The sequence below is a fragment of the Ornithorhynchus anatinus genome, chromosome 2 (genome assembly GCF_004115215.2).
Source record: "Ornithorhynchus anatinus isolate Pmale09 chromosome 2, mOrnAna1.pri.v4, whole genome shotgun sequence".
NCBI classification, from domain to species: domain Eukaryota; kingdom Metazoa; phylum Chordata; class Mammalia; order Monotremata; family Ornithorhynchidae; genus Ornithorhynchus; species Ornithorhynchus anatinus.
Genome location: NC_041729.1, coordinates 14,689,434 through 14,711,260, shown reverse-complemented (window position 1 = coordinate 14,711,260; position 21,827 = coordinate 14,689,434). Strand labels below are relative to the sequence as shown.

Sequence of the window (21,827 nt, the reverse complement as noted above, 5' to 3'; positions counted from 1 at the left end):
TTGAACTGGGTAGAAAGAGCTATTTGATTTTCTTACCTGTCAGTTGGTAGGACTCTCCAAGCACCCACTGGGAACCCGGAAGCAATCCTGATGCTGCGAGGCACTACTAGAAAATAAAAATTTTTCCCAAGTTCTTGAGGTGCCTAAAATTTAATGGGGTGAAGAAGAGAAACCCGAATAAGCAAACAGACAAATACCCACAAAATGGTAGTGACTGAAGAGTAAAATGTTGAACAATTTATAGACAGTCAAGCAACAGAAATGAATGAAAATAAATGCCGGCGATACGTGTCTATGCAAACACACATGCAACCACTCAGACTGTAAGCTCATTGTGGGCAGGGAATATGTCTGTTATATTGTTATATTGCCCTCTCCCAAGCATTTAGAACAGTGCTCGACACAGAGTAAGTGCCCAATAAGTACGACTGACTGACAGACACAAATGCACACACAAAAGATCACTAGAGTGTGTAGAATGCAGAGGAATGTGGCCTGGAAGTACTTCCAGGGTGAGGTGGATTCTTAATAGGGTAAACTTTGATGGAGAAGTGATGATTTTAAATGTTCATGTTAATACTGCCTTTCACTATTGCTTTGGGTAACTTATTTTGAGTGTGTCCTACTGACCATCGCATATGTATGAAATATAATGCTGTGGGTAACTCATTGTTTGTGGTTTAATAAATATTCATGATCTGAACATTTGATATGCTGCAGGAGAAAGAAATTCCATTTATCATGGCATATTCGGGTTTGTGTAAAGGAATGCATGATTAGCTCTCATTAACTTATGCATTTATTTTCATTTTGCCCCAAACTGAGAAAAAGATAAACTGCAAGAGAGCCTTTGCAGCAGATGTATTGAGATGTTGAACAAAAAAATAGAAATGTGGCCAGAATGAACTGTAGTGAGGAGATAGTCAAGCAGCATCTCTGCTAAAATATAGTTTCTCAGTTTCGGAGAGGTGCGGACCCAGAGATTAGTGGGAGGTCCCCTAGGCAGGCCTGGGTTGGAATGCTAGCTCAAATTGGGTGAGTGGAATGACCACATTGATGTCATGATTATAATGGCAGTTGTGAGGATGACGTGGTGCCAACCTCCTCCATTTCTCCTCCTGGTGGCATGTTGAAACCGACTCTGACTTCCAAAATCATTTCCTCTGGCCCATGACGCTGACTCCGACCCCACTCCCGGGCTGTAATTTTTCTGCTCGTATTCTGGAGCAGCTAAAATGCATCTGATGGCACAGAGCAAAATTACACGTGATCAGCCTGGGAATACCTTATTTAAGGGCAGAATCATTTCTGCTCCCTCTAACCAACATGAAGCTACAACCTCTTGGATGGCTATTTTGGTATTTCATGAAATTAAGTTTAAATAGGCTCCCAAATAGTTTTTTAGATTAGATTATCTCCCTGGGACTGAAGTTAAAATTTCAAATTTTCCATTTTATCCCCCTCCTCTTTCCCATTTTTTTTTTTATTTTGGCCTGACTTGGAGCAGATTTACGAGCAGATGATGCATTGTTAGGGAAGCAGCATGGCCTAGTGGATAGAGCACGGGCCTGGGAGTCAGAAGGACCCAGGTTCTGATTCTGGCTCTGTCACCTGTCTGCTGTATGACTTTGGGCTAGTCACTTCACTTCTCTGTGCCTCAATTACCTCATCTGTAAAATGGGGATTAAGACTGTGAGTCGTATGTGGGACAGGGACTGTGTCCAACCCAATTATCTTGTACCTATCCCAGTGTTTAGTACAGTACCTGGTTTAGGGCAGTTTAGTGCAGTATCCTCAGAAGAGATCTCCTCCCTCCTCGCAAGTGCCACCCTCTCCACCTGTGCCTCGGACCTCATTCCCGCTCACCTTATAAAAACCATCTCCTCTTCCCTCCTCCCCTCATCTTCTGTTTTTAACCTCTCAATCTCCAATGGCTTCTGCCCCTCTGCCTTCAAACATGCCCGTCTCCCCCATCCTAAAAAAACCCTCTCTCGACCCCACTTCCCCTTCCAGTTATCGCCCTATCTCCCTACTACCCTTCCTTTCCAAGCTCCTAGAACGAGTCGTCTAAACTCGCTGCCTAGAATTCCTTAACTGCCATTCTCTCCTGGACCCCCTCCGATCTGGCTTCCGTCCCCTCCACTCTACCGAGACTCCGCTCTCTGAGGTCACCCGTGACCTCCATCTTGCCAAATCCAATGGCTCCTACTCTATCCTAATCCTCCTTGATCTCTCAGCTGCCTTTGACACTGTTGACCATCCCCTTCTCCTCCACACCTTATCTCACCTTGGCTTCACGGACTCTGTCCTCTCCCGGTTCTCCTCTTATCTCTCTGGCCGTTCATTCTCGGTCTCCTTCGCGGGCTCCTCCTCCCACTCCCATCCTCTAACTGTTGGGGTTCCTCAAGGGTCAGTTCTTGGCCCTCTTCTGTTCTCCATAAACACTCACTCCCTCGGTGAACTCATCTGCTCTCACAGCTTCAACTATCATCTCTATGCAGATGACACACAGATCTACATCTCTGCTCCTGTCATCTCCCCCTCCCTTCAGGCTCGTATCTCCTCCTGCCTCCGGGACGTCTCTACCTGGATGTCCGCCCGCCACCTAAAACTCAACATGGACAAGACTGAGCTCATCATCTTCCCTCCCAAGCCTTGTCCTCTTCCTGACTTCCCTATCACCGTGGATGGTACGACCACCCTTCCCGTCTCTCAGGCCCGCAACCTCGGTGTCATCTTTGACTCGGCTCTCTCGTTGACCCCACACATCCGATCCGTCACCGAAACCTGCCGGTCTCACCTTTATAATATCGCCAAGATCTGCCCTTTCCTCTCCACCCAAACGGCCACCTTACTGGTACGGGCACTTGTAATATCCCGGTTGGATTATTGTGTCAGCCTTCTCTCTGATCTCCCTTCCTCCTGTCTCTCCCACTCCAGTCTACATTCCGCTGCCCGGCTCATCTTCCTGCAGAAGCGCTCTGGGCCTGACACTCCCCTTCTTAAAAACCTCCAGTGGTTGCCTATCAACCTCCGCACGAAACAAAAACTTCTCACTGTAGGCTTTGAGGCTCTCCATCCCCTTGCCCCCTCCTACCTCTCCTCCCTTCTCTCTTTCCACCGCCCACCCCGCACGCTCCGCTCCTTTGCCGCCCACCTCCTCACCGTCCCCCGTTCTCGCCTATCCCGCCGTCGACCCCTGGGCCACGTCCTCCCGCTGTCCTGGAATGCCCTCCCTCCTCACCTCCGCCAAACTAATTCTCTTCCCCTCTTCAAAACCCTACTTAGAGCTCACCTCCTCCAAGAGGCCTTCCCAGACTGAGCTTCCCCTTTTCCCTCTGCTCCCTCAGCTCCCCCTCTACCCCCCCTTCACCTCCCCTCAGCTAAGTCCTCTTTTCTCCCCTTTCCCTCTGCTCCTCCCCCTCTCCCTTCCCCTCCCCTCAGCACTGTGCTCGTCTGCTCAATTGTATATATTTTCATTACCCTATTTATTTTGTTAATGAGATGTACATCACCTTGATTCTATTTATTGCTAATGTTTTAATGAGATGTTCATCTCCTTGATTCTGCTTATTGCCATTGTTTTTGTCTGTCTGTCTCCCCCGATCAGACTGTAAGCCTGTCAATGGGCAGGGACTGTCTCTGTCTGTTGCCGATTTGTACATTCCAAGCGCTTAGTACAGTGCTCTGCACATAGTAAGCGTTCAATAAATACTATTGAATGAATGAATGGTACATAGTAAATGCTTAACAAATACCACAATTATTATTATTATTATTATCTTTACAGCTCAAACATTTACTGGTCCCCAGATACCAAGCTGTGAGACAATTGCTTACTACCATGGAGTTGAGTACCTCAAAAGCCTTGGGTTGAGAGTGTCTGTTACTCTCTGATCAAGTGCTTTATCGAAGGCTTAGAATGTCCCTGGAGTCTCATAGAATTCCAGGGAGCTGTAGCGGGTTTCTTTCAGTTTAAACACCCTATCCTTCAGAACAGTTACACTAATCCCAAACACGCATCAATGTTTGTTAATTGCAAGTTCATGATGTACTAGCTTGGAGCAAGTTGCAGTAGAAAAAAAAAACATTCTGGAAAATAGAAATGGAAAGTATTTAGTGCTCAGTGGGAAGCTGAGTTGTACTAGAAGCAGTTGCCACTGAAATTTTTTGGCTGTTTTCTGGCCCCTTAGAAAATAAAAGCCCAATTTTGTTTGTCCAAATGTTTCTCGCTTAGCTTCGCTACCGGGCCAGGGCAGTAGGAGGTCTTGCCAGATGCCCTCAAGTTGTAGCGTTTCTGAAAGGCAATTAGCATCTCTTCTATGTCTAACACACTTTGCTCCTTTCCTTCCATTAAAACTATAAGGAGAGTCAAACTCAAGAAAGAAAGTGGATGCACCTTAAAGGAGCAAAGCGTGAATGAAATCTTGATGCTGCAGGAGGGTGCGCCCCCACTTTTAAAGTGGACCCTGGTTCAGTTAGTTACTGAACATGTATTATGGCAGAATTATGCCAGTTTCTTGAAACCTTTATGATCAACCCCAAATTCATTTATGCCTGTGGGGTTCCCTTGGAACCCTTTGGTACTTTGATTCGTGTAGATCCTTCGTTGGGCCCAGCTCTGTTCAAACCTATGGGTAATTGGTGGGAGGCACAAGAGTGGCATCTTTTCTCATATACCTTTTTAAACATTTGACAATTACGTTGTTTCCAAATTATGGGAGCAAATCATGTTAATAGGCACGAATCCTGTAATTACACACCAGTCTCTAGATTACATACTCCACGAAATGTTTTAACAACTTGGTGATGACGGATCTTTAGTCACTACAGAGGGTTCACACAGAGCTGCCTTGAAGCGGGGTGTGGATGCTGGATAATATAAGGCTTGTTCCGAGAGGGAGCATCATCTAGGGTTGACAGAAGCAGATCCCCAGTGAGACTCTATGTGTAGGGAAGGCCGAGAAAGAGAAGGATTAAATACCAGGATGAAAGAAGGCAAAAGGATGTCCCAAGGAGGTTCGTGTACTAGGAGTAGAATAGAACCTGGGACACAGCTGGTGGAGAAAAGCACATAAGGAGGATATCATGTAGTATCAGGAGACACATTCTGTGTAAGGGTGATGTGAGCATTTGGATGCTGTTAGTCTCTGAAATGAGTCAAAGCCATCCATTTCACAGGCAGGTGGGAAAAAATGAATTTTCAAGGTTGGCAAAAGATTCACACTACATGATGTTGATGGTGGATTCCCTCTCTATACTCACATAATTGCCCCACTTGTTTATACACTTGTTGCAATCTAAAAATAAAGGAGGGGCTATTACAGGGGTAATAAGCTATAAAGGGAAAATGAGAAGAAAGGGGAGGAGAAAAAGAGAAGGGGAGAAAGAAGAGAAAGGTAGGATCGTGGTTGAGACTCTATGTCTTCTACTGCACTCTCCCAAGTACTGCATACAATAAGAAATTAATATATTAACCCCTTTCATCTCTCCTCTTCCTACCCCTGAAGCCAGAGGGCTCAGTGAAGAAACTTCCATACTGAATGTCCCCATCCTTCTCCTCTTCCTATCCTGGCATGCACCGCTATCACTGCAGACAAAAATAATCTTCTGTTTCTTCCTCAGAAATTGCGGAGGTTGGGGGATAATGCTAAAAGTATGGTATTGACTATACTTTCAGGGATTGTTCATATAGGCTATCCAAAGAAGAGATCGGAGTATCAGAGCTGCCTACCCCAAGAGTCCTTTGGAGAAAAGTGAATGAGTTGACTGAAAAGCCTAGGGTCTTTAGATTATTCAATAGTATTTATTGAGCGCTTACTAAGTGCAGAGCACTGTACTAAGCGCTTGGGATGAACAAGTCGGCAACAGATAGAGACAGTCCCTGCCGTTTGACGGGCTTACAGTCTAATTGGGGGAGACGGACAGACAAGAACAATGGCACTAAACAGTGTCAAGGGGAAGAACATCTCGTAAAAACAATGGCAACTAAATAGAATCAAGGCGATGTACAATTCATTAACAAAATAAATAGGGTAACAAAAATATATACAGTTGAGCGGACGAGTACAGTGCTATGGGGATGGGAAGGGAGAGGTGGAGGAGCAGAGGGAAAAGGGGAAAATGAGGCTTTAGCTGCGGAGAGGTAAAGGGGGGATGGCAGAGGGAGTAGAGGGGGAAGAGGAGCTCAGTCTGGGAACGCCTCTTGGAGGAGGTGATTTTTAAGTAAGGTTTTGAAGAGGGAAAGAGAATCAGTTTGGCGGAGGTGAGGAGGGAGGGCGTTCCAGGACCGCGGGAGGACGTGACCCAGGGGTCGACGGCGGGATAAGCGAGACCGAGGGACGGCGAGGAGGTGGGCGGCAGAGGAGCGGAGCGTGCGGGGTGGGCGGTAGAAAGAGAGAAGGGAGGAGAGGTAGGAAGGGGCAAGGTGATGGAGAGCCTTGAAGCCTAGAGTGAGGAGTTTTTGTTTGGAGCGGAGGTCGATAGGCAACCACTGGAGTCGTTTAAGAAGGGGAGTGACATGCCCAGATCGTTTCTGCAGGAAGATGAGCCGGGCAGCGGAGTGAAGAATAGACCGGAGCGGGGCGAGAGAGGAGGAAGGGAGGTCAGAGAGAAGGCTGACACAGTAGTCTAGCCGGGATATAACGAGAGCCCGTAATAGTAAGGTAGCCGTTTGGGTGGAGAGGAAAGGGCGGATCTTGGCGATATTGTAGAGGTGAAACCGGCAGGTCTTGGTAACGGATAGGATGTGTGGGGTGAACGAGAGGGACGAGTCAAGGATGACACCGAGATTGCGGGCCTGCGGGACGGAAAGGATGGTCGTGCCATCCACGGTGACGGAGAAGTCTGGGAGTGGACCGGGCTTGGGAGGGAAGATGAGGAGCTCAGTCTTGCTCATGTTGAGTTTTAGGTGGCGGGCCGACATCCAGGTGGAGACGTCCCGGAGGCAGGAGGAGATGCGAGCCTGAAGGGAGGGGGAGAGGACAGGGGCGGAGATGTAGATCTGCGTGTCATCTGCGTAGAGATGGTAGTCAAAGCCGTGAGAGCGGATGAGTTCACCGAGGGAGTGAGTGTAAATGGAGAACAGAAGAGGGCCAAGAACTGACCCTTGAGGAACTCCAACAGTTAAAGGATGGGAGGGGGAGGAGGCTCCAGCGTAGGAGACTGAGAATGATCGGCCAGAGAGGTAAGAGGAGAACCAGGAGAGGACAGAGTCCGTGAAGCCAAGGTGAGATAAGGTATGGAGGAGGAGGGGATGGTCGACAGTGTCAAAGGCAGCAGAGAGGTCAAGGAGGATCAGAATGGAGTAGGAGCCATTGGATTAACTTCGCTGATTAATGAAAGATCATTTCATCAGCGGAGGAAATAGCAATCTTCTTTTTATCCTTCTGAGGGAAAGATGAGAAACAGAACTTAGACTGACCCTGCTGGTCCTAGGTACTTTCTGAGCCAACCAGGGCTACCCTCAAAATCCAAAGGGTAAGATTGTCTCTATCTGTTGCCGAATTGTACATTCCAAGCGCTCAGTACAGTGCTCTGCACATAGTAAGTGCTCAATATTCAATAGTATTTATTTATTTATTTCATTCAATAGTATTTATTGAGCGCTTACTATGTGTAGAGCACTGTACTAAGTGCTTGGGATGAACAAGTCGACATACTATTGAATGAATGAATGAATCTTTGAGCATCCACTCTAAGTAGAGATTGAGCTGAGGCAACAGGGTTGTCCATGGTGGCCCATGACCTCAGTTGGATTTTGTTGCTCCATTTTCACCTGGGTGGCAATCACGGAACAAATAAAGGCTGAGCCTGAGCTAATCCGCCCCCCCACCCCCCATAGATCTGTGTACAGTGATTTACACTAGTTGAAAGTCTTGCCCTCTGCTTTGTTAAACTTTTGCTTCGCTTACTTGAAAATATGAAATGGAGGCCCTTTTGTTTTTAGGCCTTTGCAAGTAGTAGTAGAATAGCCCCAGCAGCAGACTTAGCAGCATTGACTTAGTGCCTGCTTTGTTAATACACTGTACTTGGTGCTTGGGAACTAGTGAGTGATGAAGTAATATATTTCCTGCCCATAAGGAGCTTACACTATAATGTAAGAGACAAACATAGAAAAACTTACTAGAAAGGTCACAATCAGACATATAAAGGTGTTAAGATGGGTATAGAAAGTTCATAAGTGCTAGAGCTGGCTGAAAGGTGATATATCTGTCGTGCGACCTTGGGCAAGTCACTTTTCTGCTCCTCAGTTTCCTCCTCTGCTAAAAGAGTTTAAATATCTGTTGCAAAAAGAGTGTAAGGTCATGTTTTTATGGTATTTGTTAAATGCTTACCGTGTGTCAAGTCCTGTTCTAAGTGCTGGGATAGGTACAGGCTACATTGTGGGCCTGGACCGTGTCTAACAACTCTGTTATATTGTGCTTGTCTACTCTGTCCCAAGTGCTTATGTACTCTTCACACGGTAAGTTCTCAGCAGTGCTTGGCACATAGTAAGCACTTAACCAATACCAGAATTATTATTATTATTATTCTCAATAAATAAGATTAATTGATCTGTTCTCCCTCCTTCTTAGACTGTGAACCCCATGTTGGGAAAGTACTGTGTCCAACCTGGTTATCTTGTACCTGCCCCAGGACTTTGCACGTATTATGCACTTAAATACCACAGTTATTACTATTATCTGTTCTTCCCCCTTCCCGGCCCCATGGCACTTAGGGACATATCTGCAATTTATTTATATTGATGTCTGTCTTCCCCCCATCTAGACTGTAAACTCGCTGTGGGCAGGGAACGTGTCCGTTCACTGTTTTATTATACTCTCCACGTAGTAGTGCTCAATAAATGTGATTGAATATGAACCGCATAATAAACCTTGCTGGAGGATGTGGGATTTTAGAAGGGCTTTGGTGTTGGAGACCTGTGGTCTGTCTGAAGTGGGGTAAGAGGGGCCATTGGGAAAGGGAGTGAGGTTTTCCAAGAAAACTCTTTGTGAATTATAGGAGGGTGATTCATATGCAGTACAATATCGTAACATATAAATTTCATACAGTTGCCATTAGACCTGTTCAGTGGATGCCAATAATTCAAGTTTATCATGCTCTTCTCCGAAGAGATGGTTTCCCAGTTGGAAATGCTAAATTTCCATCAAGCCAGTGGATGATAGCTGCAACCTGAAGGGAAAATGCTCCTCAGGAATACTAACGGTGAGGGTATTTTAGCTGAATTTTTTCTCTCTCTCAATTTTAGAGTCCCTTCTCTGCAGGGAAGAAAACCCTGGGCATGAGATTATTCTAAAACTGAGTTTCTTCTTGTTGAGATAGGCAGAGTACTGCCTGAGCTTGGCTTTTCTCTTTCCTAGTACATCACCCTCCAGGTGCACCCCAAGGTGATTGGCAGATATTCACAATGGGCCTCTGTTTCCAAGACAAGGGGCTGGTGAATGACAGAGGCATATTTTAGTTTGGGACAATGAGAGGAAATGAAATTCTCGTATTAGCCAAGAAAACAGCACTTAATTCTCAAGTTTCCTGTTCGTATTGTGTGGGCCAAATTCTCTTTCCTCAATTAAATGTACAAACAGCTACAAAGAAAAAAGCCAGAAAAAAACAAAACAACAAAGCAACAAGGGTTAGCATCTGTGTCTTTATATTCACTTGGTTTTACAGCAGAGAGAGATTTAAAGAAAGGGGGAAAAAAAGGATTTTTTCCCCCTCAAGAATTCCTTTTTCCTTTTCTTTCCTTCAAACATGAGAGCAACCTTTTCTCTGATTTACTCAGAGTAAAATAGCATCAGTTTATTGGGAGTGAAATAATCACATTCAACTGCGGCACTTTGGAGATGCCAGGATTGACACTTCAGGGGTGGTAAAAGCAAAATGAGACTCTTTTCCAAATGTACAGCCTTATTGACAAGTAAAGTACTTGTATTGGAGAAAAAGATAGTATCATTCAGCTCTATTGTTGCAGATTCTAACGTCACTCACCGTCTCAATGTCTTTATTCTGGATCATTTAAATCCCCAGTCCCCAGAAAAAGCAGAAATTGAAGCTTTTCCAGCCTTACTTCATGGGTAGAACATCTAGGTGTTCAGAATGAAGCAGTAACAAATTCTACATCACTCAAGATCCCTTGTTTTTGCCAGATATCCTCGTTAATCAGTGTTGTCTACACTGTGGGTCACGGTGCTTCAGAAACACTTGATGTTTCTGTGAAACAGGATTCCGGTGCTTCTGACAGAGTTGCGTTTGCATCTTACAAACATGCAGATCGTGTGGAGGCTATAGGCGGCTAAGCTCATTTTTGCCAGAGTCCCTATCAGTCCCTGCGGCAGACCACATCCCAGCTGGCTTTGGAGGTCCAGAGCTGACAATGTATGGCAATAACCAGATCTTTTGAAATTCCCCTCCTAGTATACTCCCATTCTAACTTCTCCCTCATCTGTGGCTCTCCTCTAGACTGAAAGCTTGTCATGGGCAGGAAATGTGCCTGTTTATATTGTTGTTGTACTCTCCCCAACACTTAGTCCGGTGCTTTTCTGACATTAAGTGCTCAATACACACAAATGACTGACTAGTCAAAAGTGGAGAGTCACCTCAGTCAGACACCTCTCTTTTTCCTCCATTCCCAAATCCCCATTTCCTGCTCATTCTTCCTCCATTCCACACTATCCTCTCTCTTGAGATTCACCATCCCAATCGGGCTGCTGCTCTTAGAACCTCTAGAATGCAAGCTCTTTTTGGGCAGGGAACATTTCTGTTTTATTGTTGTGTTATATTCTCCCATGTGCTTAGTATAGTGCTCTGCACATAGTATGTGCTCAATAAATACGACCGATGGATAACTGCAAGGAGCTCTTGCTAGCCAGCTGCACTCCGGGCATCTAGCCTCATCCTTCCTTCCTCCTCAAGCGCTGGAATTATCTTCCTGCTGTGTTGTCCCGATCATGTTTTCTTCTCAGAATCACACTAGCTCCTGATTAATTCTTTGCCCTGGGCATTAAAACTCCCACTCATGCTCTCAGCTTATCATGTTACCCACAATACATCCTGAACCATTCATATATTAATTCATTTGAGAAGTAGTATAGCCTAGTGGAAAGGGCACGGGCCTGGGAGGCAGAGGACCTGGGTTCCAAACCTGACCCTGTCACTTGTCTGCTATGTAACCTTGGGTAGGTCCCTTCTCTGTGGCTCAGTTTCCTCATCTGTAAAATGGAGATTAAATAGCTGTCCTCCCTTCCCCTTGGCCTGTGAGTCCCATGTGGAAGATCCGATCTGTTAATAATTGTAATAATGGTAATAATAATAATAGTGGTATTTAAGCATTTACTATTTAGGGTAGATGCAAGATAATTGGATTGGACCCAGTCCCTGTCCCACCTGGAGCTCACAGTCTAAGTAGGAGGGAGAACAGGTATTGAATCCCCATTTTACAGATGAGAACTTAAGGCACAGAGAAGTTAAGTGTCCTGCCCAAGGTCACACGGCAGGCAAGTGGCAAAACCGGTATTAAAACTCAGATCCTCTGCCGTCCAGGCCCATGCTCTTTCTTTCTCCTATCTATCCCAGGACCCGGTACGAGGCACATAGTAATGCTTAACACTCTATTATCATTATTATTATTATTGCCATTATTATTATGTACCATTTTTCCTTCCTGCAATGTTCTCCGTTCTCTTATCCACCCAACTAGACCTCTCCTGCTTCAAGACTCTGCTCTAAGCTCTGTCAACTTTCCATAAAAACTTTCCAGGCTAGGCCCACCTGATTCCATTCATTCTTGTTACTTTCCCCACGCTGTCATTTTTTTTCCCCACCACCACAACTGTATGATATTTTCAAACATCTAGTCACATTGTGGGTACAGTTTGTGTATATGTCACTTTTCGTTTAGCTTTATCTGTGTTTGTCCCATCTTCCCCTTTAGCTGGTTAATTCTTCGAGGGCAGGAACTGTTTCCAAATGTTCTTTGGACCCTCTTTCGCAGCACTAAGCCCAGAGTGTAGTCAGTGATAATAATAATAATTATGTTACTTGTTAAGCACTACTTATATGCTAAGCACTGTTCTAAGTGCTGGAGTAGATACAAGTTAATCAGGTTGGACAAAGTCTCTGTCCCGAAAGGGGCTCAGAGTCTTAATCCCCATTTTACAGATGAGGTAACTGAGGGCCAGAGAAGTGATTTGCCCAGGGTCACACAGAAGACATGTGGCAGAGCCCAGATTAGAACCAAGATCCTTTGACTCCCAGGCCCGTGTTCTAGCCACTAAGCCACACTCCTCAGTGCTGTCGGTGGTCTCCCTTCTCCTCAGGTAGTTAGAGACCTGGACCTAGTCGTCTCACTCTAGTTCATCTGGTAAATTTACTTTAGCCTCATCTTTTTTTCAAAGTGTTTATCATTCTAAAGAAATGAAACTGATTTCCAACCTCTCTCTGCAGTTCCTTTCCTGGAAAGATGCTGCCTCTTCAAGTTGACCTAAATGAAGCTCTTCCCTTCTTACACTCTCACCTTTACTATAATCCATTTAAATACTTTACCTCACTCTGTGTAGCAGGCTTTCCTCACTAATATAGCAATATTCCTTTTACTAGAAAGCCAATGGATTAATGGAGGTGCACATCATGAGAGAGACCCTGAGTCAAGGAAATCTAACTTTGGTGAAGGGAATTGCAGGAATCTGGCCCTGGAGGACCCCACCATTTTTGTCTTGGATTCTAATAGTTTATCTGCATCCTTTATAGTCTCCACGGAGAAGTTTTTGTAATGCAAGATGAATAGTTTTATTTTTCTGGCAATAATTGATGACATAAATAAGCAAAATGACACCGCTTCCAATTTTTATCGCTAGAGATTCAATAATTGAATGCAAAATGGGTTTAAATTTGACATTCTGGCCAGGACCCTGAAATTCAAGAAGAAGAGCCTGCGCTTGGGAGCCAGAGGTCATGGGTTAAAATCCTGGCTCTGCTACTTGTCAGCTGTGTGACTGTAGGCAAGTCATTTAACTTCTCTGTGCCTCAGTTACCTCATCTGTAAAATGGGGATTAACTGTGAGCCTCACGTCGGACAACCTGATTACCCTCGATCTACCCCACTGCTTAGAACAGTGCTCTGCACGTAGTAAGCGCTTTACAAATACCAACATTATTATTATTATTACTGTTATTAAATTAGCTCTAGGATTTTAAAGCAGCCCCTTTGAATTACTACTAAGCCTGGCAGACATGGGTGGAGTCTGGAGGTATTGCCCAAATGCATAATCTTATAACTGGATGCATAATCTTATAACTCCCAAGACCCACTGCTCCTCCATTGCAAGTGGGCAGCTGTGGATTGACTATAAAAGCCTCTCTATCACTATTTAATATGGACTACATAGGATTTCATAGGACTACAGGTCGCATCATAGACTGTAAGCCCGTCAAACGGCAGGGACTGTCGCTATCTGTTGCCGACTTGTTCATTCCAAGCGCTTAGTACAGTGCTCTGCACATAGCACATAGTAAGCGCTCAATAAATACTACTGAATGAATACCATGTTAAGGACTAGAAATCTCTCCCCTTCATTTCCTTGTGACATTCCTAGCTGTTGGAGCTACAGGACCATATCTTTATGTATGTCTTATTTTGGGGGTTTGGGAGTACAGTCCCAGCCCAATCTGGCTTCGGCTGGGTTTTCTTTTTGGCTAGCCCAACATGGTCTTTTGGCTTAAATCTCCACCAAACTCTGCCTAAAAGAATCCATTTTGTAATCAATTAATAGTATTTAGTCAATCATTGGTAATTATCAAACACTCACTCTGTGCAGAACACTGCCTAAGTTTTTGGGAGAGTACTGGGAATCAAAAGGACCTGGTTCTAAATCCAGCTCTGCCACTTGTCTTTTGCGTGACCTTGGGCAAGCCATTTAATTTCTCTGGACCTCAGTTACCTCATAAGTAAAATGAGGATTGAGACGCCCAGTACAATAGAACTGGTAGACTTATTCCCTGCCTACAAGAAGCTCACAGTCTGAAAGTTGAGAGAGATATTTAAATAAATACATTACATAATAAGCACATAAATAAGTGCTGTGGGACTGAGAGTGAGGTGATTACCCAGTGTTTAGAAAGTGCAGTTCCAAGTGCCTAAGACGACACAGAAAGGAGAAGGAGATGAGATGGGTTAATTTGGTAAGGCCTTCACCCAGAGGCGTGTGCCCCATTTGGGACCTGATTATCTTGAATTTCCCCCAGTGTTTAGTATAGTGCTTGGCACAGAGCAAGCACTTAGCAAAAATGACAGTTATTATTATTATTACATGGCATTTTATTAAGACTTTGAAGGCGGGGAGAATGGTAGTCTGTCATTTTTGAAGGGGGAGGGACCTTCAGCTCAGCGGGAGCATGTAGGCAGGGCAGTGAGATAAACTAGATCAAGGTACGGTGAGTAAGTTGGCATTAGAGGAATGAAGTGTGCAGACTGTGTTGTAGGAAAAATAGTAAGATAAGGTAGAAGGGGGAAAGCTGATTGAATGTTTTGGAGTCGATGCAGAGGCGGATGGGCAATTAATGGAGGCTCTTCAGGAGTGAAAACACAACACCTGAAGTTTTTTTAGAGTGAAATATAGACAGGAGTGGGACAGGAGACAGAGAGGTCAATGGGGAGGCCGATGCAGTAGTCAAGGCAGGATATGATGAGGGTTTGGATCAGTATAGTGGCAGTTTGGATGGAAAGGAGAGGGCAGATCTGAGGAATGTTGTGGAGGTAGAAATGATAAGATTTGATGGCATATTTACATATGTGGGCTGAATGAGGGAGATGAATTGAAGATAATGCCAAGGTTAAGGGCTTTTGAGTTAGGGAGGATAGTGGTATTGAATACAGTGATGGAAAAGATAAGGGGAGGAGAAGCTTGGTGTGGGAAGTTAAAGATTTCTGGTTTTTTTGTTGTTGTTTTTATAATATTTGATATACAATTACTATGTGCCAGCACTGTACTAAGTGCAGGGGTATATACAAACTAATCAGGTTGGACCCAGTCCCTGTCACACATGGGGCTCACAGTCATAATCCCCATTTTACTTATGAGGCACGTGAGGTCCAGAGAAGTTAAATGGCTTGCCCAAGGTCACACAACAGACAAGTGGCAGAGCTGGATTTAGAACCGGGTCCTTTTGACTTCCAGGCCCGTGCAATATCCACTAGGCCATGCTGGACATGTGTAGTTAGAGGTGTCAGTTAGTATTCCCTCCGTGGGCCCTGGTTTAGAGTCTGTGCCCAGCTAATGAGAATGGAAGATTTTGGAGGTTTTATCTTGAGGAAATGCTTGCATTGATGTTTCCATTTTTGTCTTCTGAGCCATGTTTCTGAAAGCCTAGGAGAATCACAACCTGGCATACTTTCAAATTTGGCAGGACTGGATCTATTTTGGGCCTTTGAGGGAATCTATTTATTGAAAATTCCAGTATTTTAGCTCTAGGGAGGACAGGCTTAAGGCATTGGAGATTCAGAGTAGCCATGACCAACCCAGGATGCTATTTTGACAGCTCCTACCCAGGAGGATATACACATGAAGAAGTCACAGGTGGGATCAGGTGAAGTTTCCAAGAAATAACTAGTAAGGTGGGGCAGTTACAGTTGGATTGATTTATTGGTACAAAACTTGTACTTCCTGTTAACATCGAGGGCCAAAGGAATCTTCTTGTCCGTTCAACCCACCTTAAGATGGTGATACACTTACAGAATCCTCCTGGGAGGTAGCTGAGCAATCACCAAAAGTCTTCCTTATCTTTAAAGGCTTGTTTGCATTCCTTTTCTTTAAAGTAGAACCAGAAGCTGAATTCAACAGTATGAAGCCTCGTGGATTTTGAGAAGAATATTTGGTTGAGTGCTATTTTTCTCTGGGTATAAATAAGGAAACTGAAGTGCAGAGATACCCAGCCAGCTCTAGGAAAGCTGAAAACCTTATGGGCCTCTGACTTCCAGTCCTGTGCCTAATTCATAGAAGACTCCCTGCTGCCTGATATGTTCCTATGCCTTCTCTCAGATATGTCCCTCTCTGAAGTCTTAGTGTGTTTCCTAGGTGATATAAAGTTAGAATGCCCGGAGTAGAGAGACATGTAGCCGTAGGAAGTTGAGCATAACTGTTTAAGCTTCCATTATCCACCATCCTTGCATCTCTCTGGGTGGGATGAGAAAACGTTGAAATCTAGGAATAGTTTCTTTCAAGCTTCTGCCCTTTGCCTTTTCCGCTTCTGAATGTGGTTCAGAGTAGAGGAAATTTCTCTTCTCCTAAGCGTTCATGCCCGGGCGTCTTTCAGCTTGCCATTTTCTCTGCCTTACGCCAGAGTTTTTGAGTCCCAGACATCCACCTCCACCGCCCCTCCCCACCACCAGAGATGGTGATAGCGTACTACTATTTTCTTTCAGCTGTTAACCAAATGCAAGACACATCTCTCCCAGAATGCCCCATCCCCATCTGCAATCGTTCTGGTAGTGTATCCGTAGAGTTTTCTTGATAAAAATATGGAAGTGGTTTACCATTGTCATCTTCCGCACGGTACACTTGGGTCTCTGCCGCTACTTCCCAGCACAGGAGAGTTTCGACTTGTAACAGACTGCCTTCCACTCACTAGCCACTGCCCAAGCTAGTAATGAAATGGTTATGCCTCTGCTTGACTCTCCCTCCCATAGCCCAGACTAGTAGAGTACTGGAGACTCTCCAGGTAAAATCCTGAGAGGGGAAATACAAGATACTGAGTGTCATTTTCAGGGTCTTTCCAGTTTTTTTTCCCAGTGGGAAGCGAATCCTTTCCCTTTCCAGCTGGTTTTGAAAACGTTCGTGCCCCTAGGAGAATCTCAGAAGAGTCTGGCGGATAAGATTAAAAAACAAACTTGGCATTCTACAAAGCTTTTGGCATATCTCCCCACACTTCACAATGGTCTTAATAACCATCTCTCTGATGGCAGTGAACATCGAGGAACCTAAAGATGCTCAGTATTATGCCGAGCCATATTTGCATTTTTTTATTAAAAGTTTTAGTGGCTCATGGCTCAATATCTTTAGACCCAGAGTCTGTGGGCCTGGGATCAGTTACATGACTACCCTAGACTTTACCCAGTTTCCTCTTTATCAGCAATTGTGAGGAAAAATGGTGGTAATTTCACAGTCGAGTCATTCTGGTTTAGTTACTCTACTATGCAGATCTGTTTATGATTCCCAAGTCTACATTTTCAGCCTTGATCCCTCTCCCTCTCCGCAGTCTTGTATTTCCTTCTGCCTTCAAGACAGCTCTACTTGGATGCCCCCGAGACCCCTCGAACTTAACATATCCAAAATGGAACTCCTCGTCGTTTGGGTCATCACTGTAGAGAGCAGCACCATCCTTCCTCTCCCATATGTCCGTAACCTTGGTGTTATCCTTGACTCATCTTTCTCATTCAACCGGCATAATCAATCTATCACTAAATCCTATTGGTTCCGCCTTCACAACGTCGCTGAAATCTGTGCTTTACCTCTCCATGCAAACTGCTACTATGTTAATAAAACACTTATCCTATCCTGCCTTGATTACTGTAACATTCATTCATTCATTCGGCCTCTTTGCTGACCCCTCTGCCTCCTGTCTTTCCCGCCTCCAGTCCATACTTCACTCTGCTGCCCGGATCATTTTTCTACAGAAATATTCAGTCCATGTTTCCCGACTCCTCAAGAGCCTCCAGTGGTTGCCTGTACATCGAATGGAAACTCCTTTCCATTGTCTTTAAAGCACTTAATCAACTTGTCCCCTCCTACCTCACCTCATTGCTCTCCTACTACAACGCATCCCGCACACTTCACTCCCCTAATGGCAACTTACTCACTGTACCTCAATCTCGTTTATCTTGCCACCGACCTCTCACCCTCATCCTGCTTCTGGCCTGGAACATCCTCCCTCCTCATATTCGACAGACAATGACTCTCCCCACCTTCAAAGTCTTACTGAAGGCGCATCTCCTCCACCGGTCTTCCCTGACTAATCCCTCATTTCTTCTTCTCCCACCCCTTTTCTGCATCATCGTTTGTTTCCTTCATTCACCCCACCTCCTCAACCCCACAACGCTTGTGTACACGTCTGTAATTTATTTAGGCATATTAATGTCTGTCACCCCTCTAGTCTGCAAGCTCCTTCTGGGCAGGGAATGTGACTGCCAACTCTTATTGTACTTTCCCAAGCCCTTAGTACAGTGTTCTGCGCATCAGAAGTGCTCAATAAATACGACTGATAGAGAGGAACCCAGGTTGATCATGATCCGTGTGTGTTTTCCTCTGCTGTCCTTGTTCATCTTCCTGGCCTCTGGAGTGGTGGCTGCAATGGGGGAAGTGGGAAAATGAGTTTCCCTCCACTTTGTTGGCTTATTTTTACGAGCTGATCCCCACGGCCGATGGGGATAGCTGCGCTCCGAACGGGGAGAGGGGAGGGAGCCAGGTTGAACTGGTGGGGTGGGCAAGGATTTGTGCTGCCTGAGGGCCATCTCCCCATGGGGTGGGCCGGGGAGATGAAATGAGAAGCCTCACATTGGTTTTCTTTTTATTTAAAAAATGCCAAAAAATCCCCCCATGATAGCAACAGTCCGAGGCTGGGTCCATCCCCACCCCCCAATTCAGAATGCTGCAAGCTATTGCCTGGCTCAGTGGGTCTGCACCTGTGGGGGTGGGTACTAGGCTGGCATCAGTTGGCATCCCCTCTGCTCCTCCTCCCCTCCCCATTCCCCCTACTCCCTCCCTCTGCTCTTCCCCCTTCCCATCCCCACAGCACTTGTGCATATTTGTAGATATTATTTATTATTCTATATCTTTTGTTAATCATGTGCCTATATCTATGATTCTATTTATCTTGATGATATTGATGCCAGACTACTTGTTTTGTTGTCTGTCTCCCAGGTTTAGACTGTGAGCCCGTCGTTGGGCAGGGATTGTCTCTATCTGTTGCTGAATTGTACATTCCAAGTGCTTAGTACAGTGCTCTGCACATAGTAAGTGCTCAATAAATACAATTGAATGAACGAATGAATGAATCATATGACGAAGAGCAGGAGGAGGCGGAGCCAGGTTGGACCGTAGTTTAACCTCTTCACCTTGGAACTGGTAGAATTGATAGGCGACCCAGACAAATTTGTATGCCAACCAAATGCCTGTTATGCAAATCTCACCCCCGAGGAGGGTTCACTAGGTGATCATACCTTCCTCATTTTCAATATCCTTCCTCCCCGTTACTCCCATCCTCCCCCCAAAACAACCTTCTCCAGGAGGCCTTCCCGGATTAATTTCTACAGTACCTATTGGGCCCTCTCTATAGCCACTTTGGTTTATGTACTTCAATAATTATTCTTTTTTCATTTTTCAACATTCTATGGTTTACCAATTGTATCTATGTTTTTTTTTCTTATTCCCACTGAGTGTAATATAATTTATTTCTGCTTGATTCCTCTTAAATTGTAAGGTCATTTAGGGCAGGGACTGTATCTTTTCTTGTATGTATGTATGTATGTATCTTGTATGCCAACCAAATGCCTGTTATGCAAATCTCACCCCCAAGGAGGGTTCACTAGGTGATCATACCTTCCTCATTTTCAATATCCTTCCTCCCCGTTACTCCAATCCTCCCCCCAAAAAAACCTTCTCCAGGAGACCTTCCCAGTGGAAAGAGCACGGGCTTTGGAGTCAGAGATCATGGGTTCGAATCCCTGCTCGGCCATTTGTCAGCTGTGTGACTTTGGGCAAGTCACTTAACTTCTCGGTGCCTCAGTTCCCTCATCTGTAAAATGGGGATTAAGACTGTGAGCCCCACGTGGGACAACCTGATTCCCCTGTGTCTACCCCAGCGCTTAGAACAGTGCTCGGCACATAGTAAGCGCTTAACAAATACCAACATTATTATTATTATTATTCTTTTAGTATACTCCACCAAGAGTTTGGCAAAATGTTCTGCACTCAATAAATGCTATTAAATGATTGAATGAGAAGCAGCGTGGCCTGTTGGATATAACATGGGACTGAGAGCAGCAGGACCTGGATTCTAATTCCGGCTCTGACCCTTGTCTGACCTTGGGCAAATCACTTAACTTCTCTGTGTCTCAGTTTACTTCATCTGTAAAATGGGGATTAAGACTGTGAGCCCCATGTGGGACAGAGACTGTGTCTAACCTGAGTAGTGTGTCTATGCCCCAGGGCTTAGTATAGTGCCTAACACAAATGCCGTTTAAGGAGAAAAATGAAGAGTTGACTTCTTGGATCCATAAAAACCATGTGAATGCGCTAACCAAAGCCCACCTGGTTAATGGGGTAAAATTCGCACATCTCTCTAATTTTAAAAGGAGGAATTTAATTCCCAAGTGTTCTGTTTAATATAACTTAGATATCCAGAGAAATATCAGCGAATATCTTCTACTCTTAAAATTATGGGGAGTTTCCTTTTCTTACCTTTAAAACTTGAAATGAATAATGAGTCATTTCTTCATGTAATTATCATACTTAACTCAGAAATGATTAACAGAGCTAATTGCTTTCTCCCCTCCCCCATTTTAAGCCCCGGTGTTTAAAGTTAAATGCATCGATGATGACCTTGAAGATAGCACCATTAGATTTAGGTAATGGGCAGAAATGAACAGAGACATTATGAAGAATTGTCATAGCTCGGCAGAGCTGTGGAGAGAAGTGTAATACCCAAACAGCTCCAAAGCTCTAAATTTATCAAGTCTTTTAATTGCTTAATACAGTGCCCTGTACCCGGTAAGCCCTCAGTAAATACCACTGATAGATTGATTTGGTTGTGTCTGGGCTGGGTGAAGTTTCCGGTGTTGGGTCACATTAAGCCACAAACTCCACTCTTGGTGATTGCCTTCCATCAAAGAAGCAAGGCCTAGTAGAAAGAGCGTAGGCCTAGAGGTCAGAAGACTTGGGTTCTAATTCCACCCCTCCACTTAACTGCTGTGTGATCTTGGACAGCACTAAACTTCTCCAAGGCTCAGCGCCTCATCTGAAAATTGGGATTAATAATAATAATGTTGGTATTTGTTAAGCGCTTACTATGTGCCGAGCACCTTTCTAAGCGCTGGGGTAGACACAGGGGAATCAGGTTGTCCCACGTGGGGCTCACAGTCTTAATCCCCATTTTACAGATGAGGGAACTGAGGCACAGAGAAGTGAAGTGACTTGCCCAAAGTCACACAGCTGACAAGTGGCAGAGCGGGGATTCGAACCCATAACCTCTGACTCCAAAGCCCGGACTCTTTCCACTGAGCCACGCTCTTCCTCCCATGTGAGCCCCATGTGAGGCAGAGATTGTCTAACTTGATTTTCTTGTATCTGCCCCTCTAGATTGTCAGCTCACTGTGGGGAGGGAACCATAGAAGCAGCTTGGCTCAGTGGAAAGAGCCCGGGCTTGGGAGTCACAGGTCCTGGGTTCGAATCCCGACTCTGCCACCTGTCAGCTGTGTGACTGTGGGCAAGTCACTTCATTTCTCCGTGCCTCAGTTCCCTCATTTGTAAAATGGGGATGAAGACTGTGAGCCCCACGTGGGACAACCTAATTACCCTATATCTCCCCCAGCGCTTAGAATAGTGCTCTGCACATAGTAAGCGCTTAACAAATACCAGAATTATTATTATTATTATTATGTCCTATTGGAAAGACCACTGGTTTAGGAGTCAGAGGCCATGGCTTCTAATCCCGGCTCCACCAGTTATCTGCTGTGTGACCTTGGGCAAGTCAGATCACTTGTCTGTCCCCAAGTTACCTCATCTGGAAAATGGGGATTAAGACTGTGAGCTCCACGTGGAACAGGGACTGTGTCCAAACTG

The 21,827-nt window shown here is 45.0% G+C and overlaps 1 protein-coding gene and 1 non-coding gene across 3 annotated transcripts in view; one reads left to right on the top strand and one right to left on the bottom strand.

Annotated features, from left to right (window-relative positions):
* Nucleotides 1-21,827, top strand: part of LOC100076621 (transmembrane protein 132B) — a 503,774-nt gene that overhangs the window by 201,286 nt on the left and 280,661 nt on the right. The window lies entirely within an intron of this gene.
* Nucleotides 16,591-16,728, bottom strand: LOC114809812. The gene has a single exon (XR_003757588.1). It is a non-coding gene; the product is annotated as a small nucleolar RNA SNORA7 (small nucleolar RNA).